The sequence below is a fragment of the Lissotriton vulgaris genome, unplaced genomic scaffold (assembly GCF_964263255.1).
Source record: "Lissotriton vulgaris unplaced genomic scaffold, aLisVul1.2 SCAFFOLD_170, whole genome shotgun sequence".
NCBI lineage: Eukaryota > Metazoa > Chordata > Amphibia > Caudata > Salamandridae > Lissotriton > Lissotriton vulgaris.
Window position 1 is genome coordinate 1,933,545 of NW_028241432.1, and position 9,507 is coordinate 1,943,051.

A 9,507-nucleotide genomic window follows, 5' to 3' on the forward strand; every position below is an offset into this window, starting at 1 on the left:
GATAACACCCCCCCATTACGTCATGCTTCAGAAATGTGGAAAATGGTCCGTTTTCAAATGTTTTATTTTTGAACGTCAGTTCACATTTGTAGGTGGATCATCAGTGTTAGAGCTAAAATTAGCATGTTTAAAGTGATTTTCATGCTTCCAGGGGCCCTAAACACAAGATTTATGGAATGGTTAAAAGTGCATGAAAATGGCCAATTTACTCACTCTGAGTTCTCAAAAAGGGTTTCTTCACCCCGGGAAGTTAATTAAATACCATTTGGAGGCATTTAATGTTCGAGCAAAAACGGCTGATTTTCGACAAAAGAGATAACACCCCCCCATTACGTCATGCTTCAGAAATGTGGAAAATGTTCCGTTTTCAAATGTTTTATTTTTGAACGTCAGTTCACATTTGTAGGTGGATCATCAGTGTTAGAGCTAAAATTAGCATGTTTAAAGTGATTTTCATGCTTCCAGGGGCCCTAAACACAAGATTTATGGAATGGTTAAAAGTGCATGAAAATGGCCAATTTACTCACTCTGAGTTCTCAAAAAGGGTTTCTTCACCCCGGGAAGTTAATTAAATACCATTTGGAGGCATTTAATGTTCGAGCAAAAACGGCTGATTTTCGACAAAAGAGATAACACCCCCCCATTACGTCATGCTTCAGAAATGTGGAAAATGGTCCGTTTTCAAATGTTTTATTTTTGAACGTCAGTTCACATTTGTAGGTGGATCATCAGTGTTCGAGCTAAAATTAGCATGTTTAAAGTGATTTTCATGCTTCCAGGGGCTCGGGAAGTGAATTAAATACTTTTTGGAGGCATTTAATGTTCAAGCAAAAACAGCTGATTTTTGACAAAAGAGATAACACCCCCCCATTATGTCATGCTTCAGAAATGTGGAAAATGGTCCGTTTTCAAATGTTTTATTTTTGAACGTCAGTTCACATTTGTAGGTGGATCATCAGTGTTAGAGCTAAAATTAGCATGTTTAAAGTGATTTTCATGCTTCCAGGGGCCCTAAACACAAGATTTATGGAATGGTTAAAAGTGCATGAAAATGGCCAATTTACTCACTCTGAGTTCTCAAAAAGGGTTTCTTCACCCCGGGAAGTTAATTAAATACCATTTGGAGGCATTTAATGTTCGAGCAAAAACGGCTGATTTTCGACAAAAGAGATAACACCCCCCTATTACGTCATGCTTCAGAAATGTGGAAAATGGTCCGTTTTCAAATGTTTTATTTTTGAACGTCAGTTCACATTTGTAGGTGGATCATCAGTGTTCGAGCTAAAATTAGCATGTTTAAAGTGATTTTCATGCTTCCAGGGGCTTGGGAAGTGAATTAAATACTTTTTGGAGGCATTTAATGTTCAAGCAAAAACAGCTGATTTTTGACAAAAGAGATAACACCCCCCCATTATGTCATGCTTCAGAAATGTGGAAAATGGTGTGTTTTCAAATGTTTTATTTTTGAACGTCAGTTCACATTTGTAGGTGGATCATCAGTGTTAGAGCTAAAATTAGCATGTTTAAAGTGATTTTCATGCTTCCAGGGGGCCCTAAACACAAGATTTATGGAATGGTTAAAAGTGCATGAAAATGGCCAATTTACTCACTCTGAGTTCTCAAAAAGTTTTTCTTCACCCCGGGAAGTTAATTAAATACCATTTGGAGGCATTTAATGTTCGAGCAAAAACGGCTGATTTTCGACAAAAGAGATAACACCCCCCTATTACGTCATGCTTCAGAAATGTGGAAAATGGTCGGTTTTCAAATGTTTTATTTTTGAACGTCAGTTCACATTTGTAGGTGGATCATCAGTGTTAGAGCTAAAATTAGCATGTTTAAAGTGATTTTCATGCTTTCAGGGGCTCGGGAAGTGAATTAAATACTATTTGGAGGCATTTAATGTTCAATCAAAAACAGCTGATTTTTGACAAAAGAGATAACACCCCCCATTACGTCATGCTTCAGAAATGTGGAAAATGGTCCGTTTTCAAATGTTTTATTTTTGAACGTCAGTTCACATTTGTAGGTGGATCATCAGTGTTAGAGCTAAAATTAGCATGTTTAAAGTGATTTTCATGCTTCCAGGAGCCCTAAACACAAGATTTATGGAATGGTTAAAAGTGCATGAAAATGGCCAATTTACTCACTCTGAGTTCTCAAAAAGGGTTTCTTCACCCCGGGAAGTTAATTAAATACCATTTGGAGGCATTTAATGTTCGAGCAAAAACGGCTGATTTTCGACAAAAGAGATAACACCCCCCTATTACGTCATTCTTCAGAAATGTGGAAAATGGTCCGTTTTCAAATGTTTTATTTTTGAACGTCAGTTCACATTTGTAGGTGGATCATCAGTGTTAGAGCTAAAATTAGCATGTTTAAAGTGATTTTCATGCTTCCAGGGGCTCGGGAAGTGAATTAAATACTATTTGAAGGCATTTAATGTTCGAGCAAAAACGGCTGATTTTCGACAAAAGAGATAACACCCCCCCATTACGTCATGCTTCAGAAATGTGGAAAATGGCCCGTTTTCAAATGTTTTATTTTTGAACCTCAGTTCACATTTGTAGGTGGATCATCAGTGTTAGAGCTAAAATTAGCATGTTTAAAGTGATTTTCATGCTTCCAGGGGCTCGGGAAGTGAGTTAAATACTATTTGGAGGCATTTAATGTTCAAGCAAAAACAGCTGATTTTTGACAAAAGAGATAACACCCCCCCATTACGTCATGCTTCAGAAATGTGGAAAATGGTCCGTTTTCAAATGTTTTATTTTTGAACGTCAGTTCACATTTGTAGGTGGATCATCAGTGTTAGAGCTAAAATTAGCATGTTTAAAGTGATTTTCATGCTTCCAGGGGCCCTAAACACAAGATTTATGGAATGGTTAAAAGTGCATGAAAATGGCCAATTTACTCACTCTGAGTTCTCAAAAAGGGTTTCTTCACCCCGGGAAGTTAATTAAATACCATTTGGAGGCATTTAATGTTCGAGCAAAAACGGCTGATTTTCGACAAAAGAGATAACACCCCCCCATTACGTCATGCTTCAGAAATGTGGAAAATGGTCCGTTTTCAGATGTTTTATTTTTGAACGTCAGTTCACATTTGTAGGTGGATCATCAGTTTTAGAGCTAAAATTAGCATGTTTAAAGTGATTTTCATGCTTCCAGGGGCCCTAAACACAAGATTTATGGAATGGTTAAAAGTGCATGAAAATGGCCAATTTACTCACTCTGAGTTCTCAAAAAGGGTTTCTTCACCCCGGGAAGTTAATTAAATACCATTTGGAGGCATTTAATGTTCGAGCAAAAACGGCTGATTTTCGACAAAAGAGATAACACCCCCCCCATTACGTCATGCTTCAGAAATGTGGAAAATGGTCCGTTTTCAAATGTTTTATTTTTGAACAAGAGTTCACATTTGTATGTGGATCATCAGTGTTAGAGCTAAAATTAGCATGTTTAAAATGATTTTCATGCTTCCAGGGGCTCGGGAAGTGAATTAAATACTATTTGGAGGCATTTAATGTTCAAGCAAAAACAGCTGATTTTTGACAAAAGAGATAACACCCCCCCCATTACGTCATGCTTCAGAAATGTGTAAAATGGTCCGTATTCAAATGTTTTATTTTTGAACGTCAGTTCACATTTGTAGGTGGATCATCAGTGTTCGAGCTAAAATTAGCATGTTTAAAGTGATTTTCATGCTTCCAGGGGCTCGGGAAGTGAATTAAATACTTTTTGGAGGCATTTAATGTTCAAGCAAAAACAGCTGATTTTTGACAAAAGAGATAACACCCCCCCATTATGTCATGCTTCAGAAATGTGGAAAATGGTCCGTTTTCAAATGTTTTATTTTTGAACGTCAGTTCACATTTGTAGGTGGATCATCAGTGTTAGAGCTAAAATTAGCATGTTTAAAGTGATTTTCATGCTTCCACGGGCCCTAAACACAAGATTTATGGAATGGTTAAAAGTGCATGAAAATGGCCAATTTACTCACTCTGAGTTCTCAAAAAGGGTTTCTTCACCCCGGGAAGTTAATTAAATACCATTTGGAGGCATTTAATGTTCGAGCAAAAACGGCTGATTTTCGACAAAAGAGATAACACCCCCCTATTACGTCATGCTTCAGAAATGTGGAAAATGGTCCGTTTTCAAATGTTTTATTTTTGAACGTCAGTTCACATTTGTAGGTGGATCATCAGTGTTAGAGCTAAAATTAGCATGTTTAAAGTGATTTTCATGCTTTCAGGGGCTCGGGAAGTGAATTAAATACTATTTGGAGGCATTTAATGTTCAATCAAAAACAGCTGATTTTTGACAAAAGAGATAACACCCCCCATTACGTCATGCTTCAGAAATGTGGAAAATGGTCCGTTTTCAAATGTTTTATTTTTGAACGTCAGTTCACATTTGTAGGTGGATCATCAGTGTTAGAGCTAAAATTAGCATGTTTAAAGTGATTTTCATGCTTCCAGAGGCCCTAAACACAAGATTTATGGAATGGTTAAAAGTGCATGAAAATGGCCAATTTACTCACTCTGAGTTCTCAAAAAGGGTTTCTTCACCCCGGGAAGTTAATTAAATACCATTTGGAGGCATTTAATGTTCGAGCAAAAACGGCTGATTTTCGACAAAAGAGATAACACCCCCCTATTACGTCATGCTTCAGAAATGTGGAAAATGGTCAGTTTTCAAATGTTTTATTTTTGAACGTCAGTTCACATTTGTAGGTGGATCATCAGTGTTAGAGCTAAAATTAGCATGTTTAAAGTGATTTTCATGCTTCCAGGGGCCCTAAACACAAGATTTATGGAATGGTTAAAAGTGCATGAAAATGGCCAATTTACTCACTCTGAGTTCTCAAAAAGGGTTTCTTCACCCGGGAAGTTAATTAAATACCATTTGGAGGCATTTAATGTTCGAGCAAAAACGGCTGATTTTCGTCAAAAGAGATAACACCCCCCCATTACGTCATGCTTCAGAAATGTGGAAAATGGTCCGTTTTCAAATGTTTTATTTTTGAACGTCAGTTCACATTTGTAGGTGGATCATCAGTGTTAGAGCTAAAATTAGCATGTTTAAAGTGATTTTCATGCTTCCAGGGGCTCGGGAAGTGAAGTAAATACTATTTGGAGGCATTTAATGTTCAAGCAAAAACGGCTGATTTTCGACAAAAGAGATAACACCCCCATTACGTCATGCTTCAGAAATGTGGAAAATGGTCCGTTTTCAAATGTTTCATTTTTGAACGTCAGTTCACATTTGTAGGTGGATCATCGGTGTTAGAGCTAAAATTAGCATGTTTAAAGTGATTTTCATGCTTCCAGGGGCCCTAAACACAAGATTTATGGAATGGTTAAAAGTGCATGAAAATGGCCAATTTACTCACTCTGAGTTCTCAAGAAGGGTTTCTTCACCCCGGGAAGTTAATTAAATACCATTTGGAGGCATTTAATGTTCGAGCAAAAACGGCTGATTTTCGACAAAAGAGATAACACCCCCCCCATTACGTCATGCTTCAGAAATGTGGAAAATGGTCCGTTTTCAAATGTTTTATTTTTGAACGTCAGTTCACATTTGTATGTGGATCATCAGTGTTAGAGCTAAAATTAGCATGTTTAAAGTGATTTTCATGCTTCCAGGGGCTCGGGAAGTGAATTAAATACTATTTGGAGGCATTTAATGTTCAAGCAAAAACAGCTGATTTTTGACAAAAGAGATAACACCCCCCCATTACGTCATGCTTCAGAAATGTGGAAAATGGTCCGTTTTCAAATGTTTTATTTTTGAACGTCAGTTCACATTTGTAGGTGGATCATCAGTGTTAGAGCAAAAATTAGCATGTTTAAAGTGATTTTCATGCTTCCAGGGGCCCTAAACACAAGATTTATGGAATGGTTAAAAGTGCATGAAAATGGCCAATTTACTCACTCTGAGTTCTCAAAAAGGGTTTCTTCACCCCGGGAAGTTAATTAAATACCATTTGGAGGCATTTAATGTTCGAGCAAAAACGGCTGATTTTCGACAAAAGAGATAACACCCCCCCATTACGTCATGCTTCAGAAATGTGGAAATGGTCCGTTTTCAAATGTTTTATTTTTGAACGTCAGTTCACATTTGTAGGTGGATCATCAGTGTTAGAGCTAAAATTAGCATGTTTAAAGTGATTTTCATGCTTCCAGGGGCCCTAAACACAAGATTTATGGAATGGTTAAAAGTGCATGAAAATGGCCAATTTACTCACTCTGAGATCTCAAAAAGGGTTTCTTCACCCCGGGAAGTTAATTAAATACCATTTGGAGGCATTTAATGTTCGAGCAAAAACGGCTGATTTTCGACAAAAGAGATAACACCCCCCCATTACGTCATGCTTCAGAAATGTGGAAAATGGTCCGTTTTCAAATGTTTCATTTTTGAACGTCAGTTCACATTTGTAGGTGGATCATTGGTGTTAGAGCTAAAATTAGCATGTTTAAAGTGATTTTCATGCTTCCAGGGGCCCTAAACACAAGATTTATGGAATGGTTAAAAGTGCATGAAAATGGCCAATTTACTCACTCTGAGTTCTCAATAAGGGTTTCTTCACCCCGGGAAGTTAATTAAATACCATTTGGAGGCATTTAATGTTCGAGCAAAAACGGCTGATTTTCGACAAAAGAGATAACACCCCCCATTACGTCATGCTTCAGAAATGTGGAAAATGGTCCGTTTTCAAATGTTTTATTTTTGAACGTCAGTTCACATTTGTAGGTGGATCATCAGTGTTAGAGCTAAAATTAGCATGTTTAAAGTGATTTTCATGCTTCCAGGGGCTCGGGAAGTGAATTAAATACTATTTGGAGGCATTTAATGTTCAAGCAAAAACAGCTGATTTTTGACAAAAGAGATAACACCCCCCCATTACGTCATGCTTCAGAAATGTGGAAAATGGTCCGTTTTCAAATGTTTTATTTTTGAACGTCAGTTCACATTTGTAGGTGGATCATCAGTGTTAGAGCTAAAATTAGCATGTTTAAAGTGATTTTCATGCTTCCAGGGGCCCTAAACACAAGATTTATGGAATGGTTAAAAGTGCATGAAAATGGCCAATTTACTCACTCTGAGTTCTCAAAAAGGGTTTCTTCACCCCGGGAAGTTAATTAAATACCATTTGGAGGCATTTAATGTTCGAGCAAAAACGGCTGATTTTCGACAAAAGAGATAACACCCCCCCATTACGTCATGCTTCAGAAATGTGGAAAATGTTCCGTTTTCAAATGTTTTATTTTTGAACGTCAGTTCACATTTGTAGGAGGATCATCAGTGTTAGAGCTAAAATTAGCATGTTTAAAGTGATTTTCATGCTTCCAGGGGCCCTAAACACAAGATTTATGGAATGGTTAAAAGTGCATGAAAATGGCCAATTTACTCACTCTGAGTTCTCAAAAAGGGTTTCTTCACCCCGGGAAGTTAATTAAATACCATTTGGAGGCATTTAATGTTCGAGCAAAAACGGCTGATTTTCGACAAAAGAGATAACACCCCCCCATTACGTCATGCTTCAGAAATGTGGAAAATGGTCCGTTTTCAAATGTTTCATTTTTGAACGTCAGTTCACATTTGTAGGTGGATCATTGGTGTTAGAGCTAAAATTAGCATGTTTAAAGTGATTTTCATGCTTCCAGGGGCCCTAAACACAAGATTTATGGAATGGTTAAAAGTGCATGAAAATGGCCAATTTACTCACTCTGAGTTCTCAAGAAGGGTTTCTTCACCCCGGGAAGTGAATTAAATACCATTTGGAGGCATTTAATGTTCGAGCAAAAACGGCTGATTTTCGACAAAAGAGATAACACCCCCCCCCATTACGTCATGCTTCAGAAATGTGGAAAATGGTCCGTTTTCAAATGTTTTATTTTTTAACGTCAGTTCACATTTGTAGGTGGATCATCAGTGTTAGAGCTAAAATTAGCATGTTTAAAGTGATTTTCATGCTTCCAGGGGCTCGGGAAGTGAATTAAATACTTTTTGGAGGCATTTAATGTTCAAGCAAAAACAGCTGATTTTTGACAAAAGAGATAACACCCCCCCATTATGTCATGCTTCAGAAATGTGGAAAATGGTCCGTTTTCAAATGTTTTATTTTTGAACGTCAGTTCACATTTGTAGGTGGATCATCAGTGTTAGAGCTAAAATTAGCATGTTTAAAGTGATTTTCATGCTTCCAGGGGCCCTAAACACAAGATTTATGGAATGGTTAAAAGTGCATGAAAATGGCCAATTTACTCACTCTGAGTTCTCAAAAAGGGTTTCTTCACCCCGGGAAGTTAATTAAATACCATTTGGAGGCATTTAATGTTCGAGCAAAAACGGCTGATTTTCGACAAAAGAGATAACACCCCCCCCCATTACGTCATGCTTCAGAAATGTGGAAAATGGCCCGTTTTCAAATGTTTTATTTTTGAACGTCAGTTCACATTTGTAGGTGGATCATCAGTGTTAGAGCTAAAATTAGCATGTTTTAAGTGATTTTCATGCTTCCAGGGGCTCGGGAAGTGAATTAAATACTATTTGAAGGCATTTAATGTTCAATCAAAAACAGCTGATTTTTGACAAAAGAGATAACACATTATGTCATGCTTCAGAAATGTGGAAAATGGTCCGTTTTCAAATGTTTTATTTTTGAACGTCAGTTCACATTTGTAGGTGGATCATCAGTGTTAGAGCTAAAATTAGCAAGTTTAAAGTGATTTTCATGCTTCCAGGGGCCCTAAACACAAGATTTATGGAATGGTTAAAAGTGCATGAAAATGGCCAATTTACTCACTCTGAGTTCTCAAAAAGGGTTTCTTCACCCCGGGAAGTTAATTAAATACCATTTGGAGGCATTTAATGTTCAAGCAAAAATGGCTGATTTTCGACAAAAGAGATAACACCCCCCCATTACGTCATGCTTCAGAAATGTGGAAAATGGTCCATTTTCAAATGTTTTATTTTTTAACGTCAGTTCACATTTGTAGGTGGATCATCAGTGTTAGAGCTAAAATTAGCATGTTTAAAGTGATTTTCATGCTTCCAGGGGCTCGGGAAGTGAATTAAATACTTTTTGGAGGCATTTAATGTTCAAGCAAAAACAGCTGATTTTTGACAAAAGAGATAACACCCCCCCATTATGTCATGCTTCAGAAATGTGGAAAATGGTCCGTTTTCAAATGTTTTATTTTTGAACGTCAGTTCACATTTGTAGGTGGATCATCAGTGTTAGAGCTAAAATTAGCATGTTTAAAGTGATTTTCATGCTTCCAGGGGCCCTAAACACAAGATTTATGGAATGGTTAAAAGTGCATGAAAATGGCCAATTTACTCACTCTGAGTTCTCAAGAAGGGTTTCTTCACCTCGGAAAGTTAATTAAATACCATTTGGAGGCATTTAATGTTCGAGCAAAAACGGCTGATTTTCGACAAAAGAGATAACACCCCCCCCATTACGTCATGCTTCAGAAATGTGGAAAATGGTCCGTTT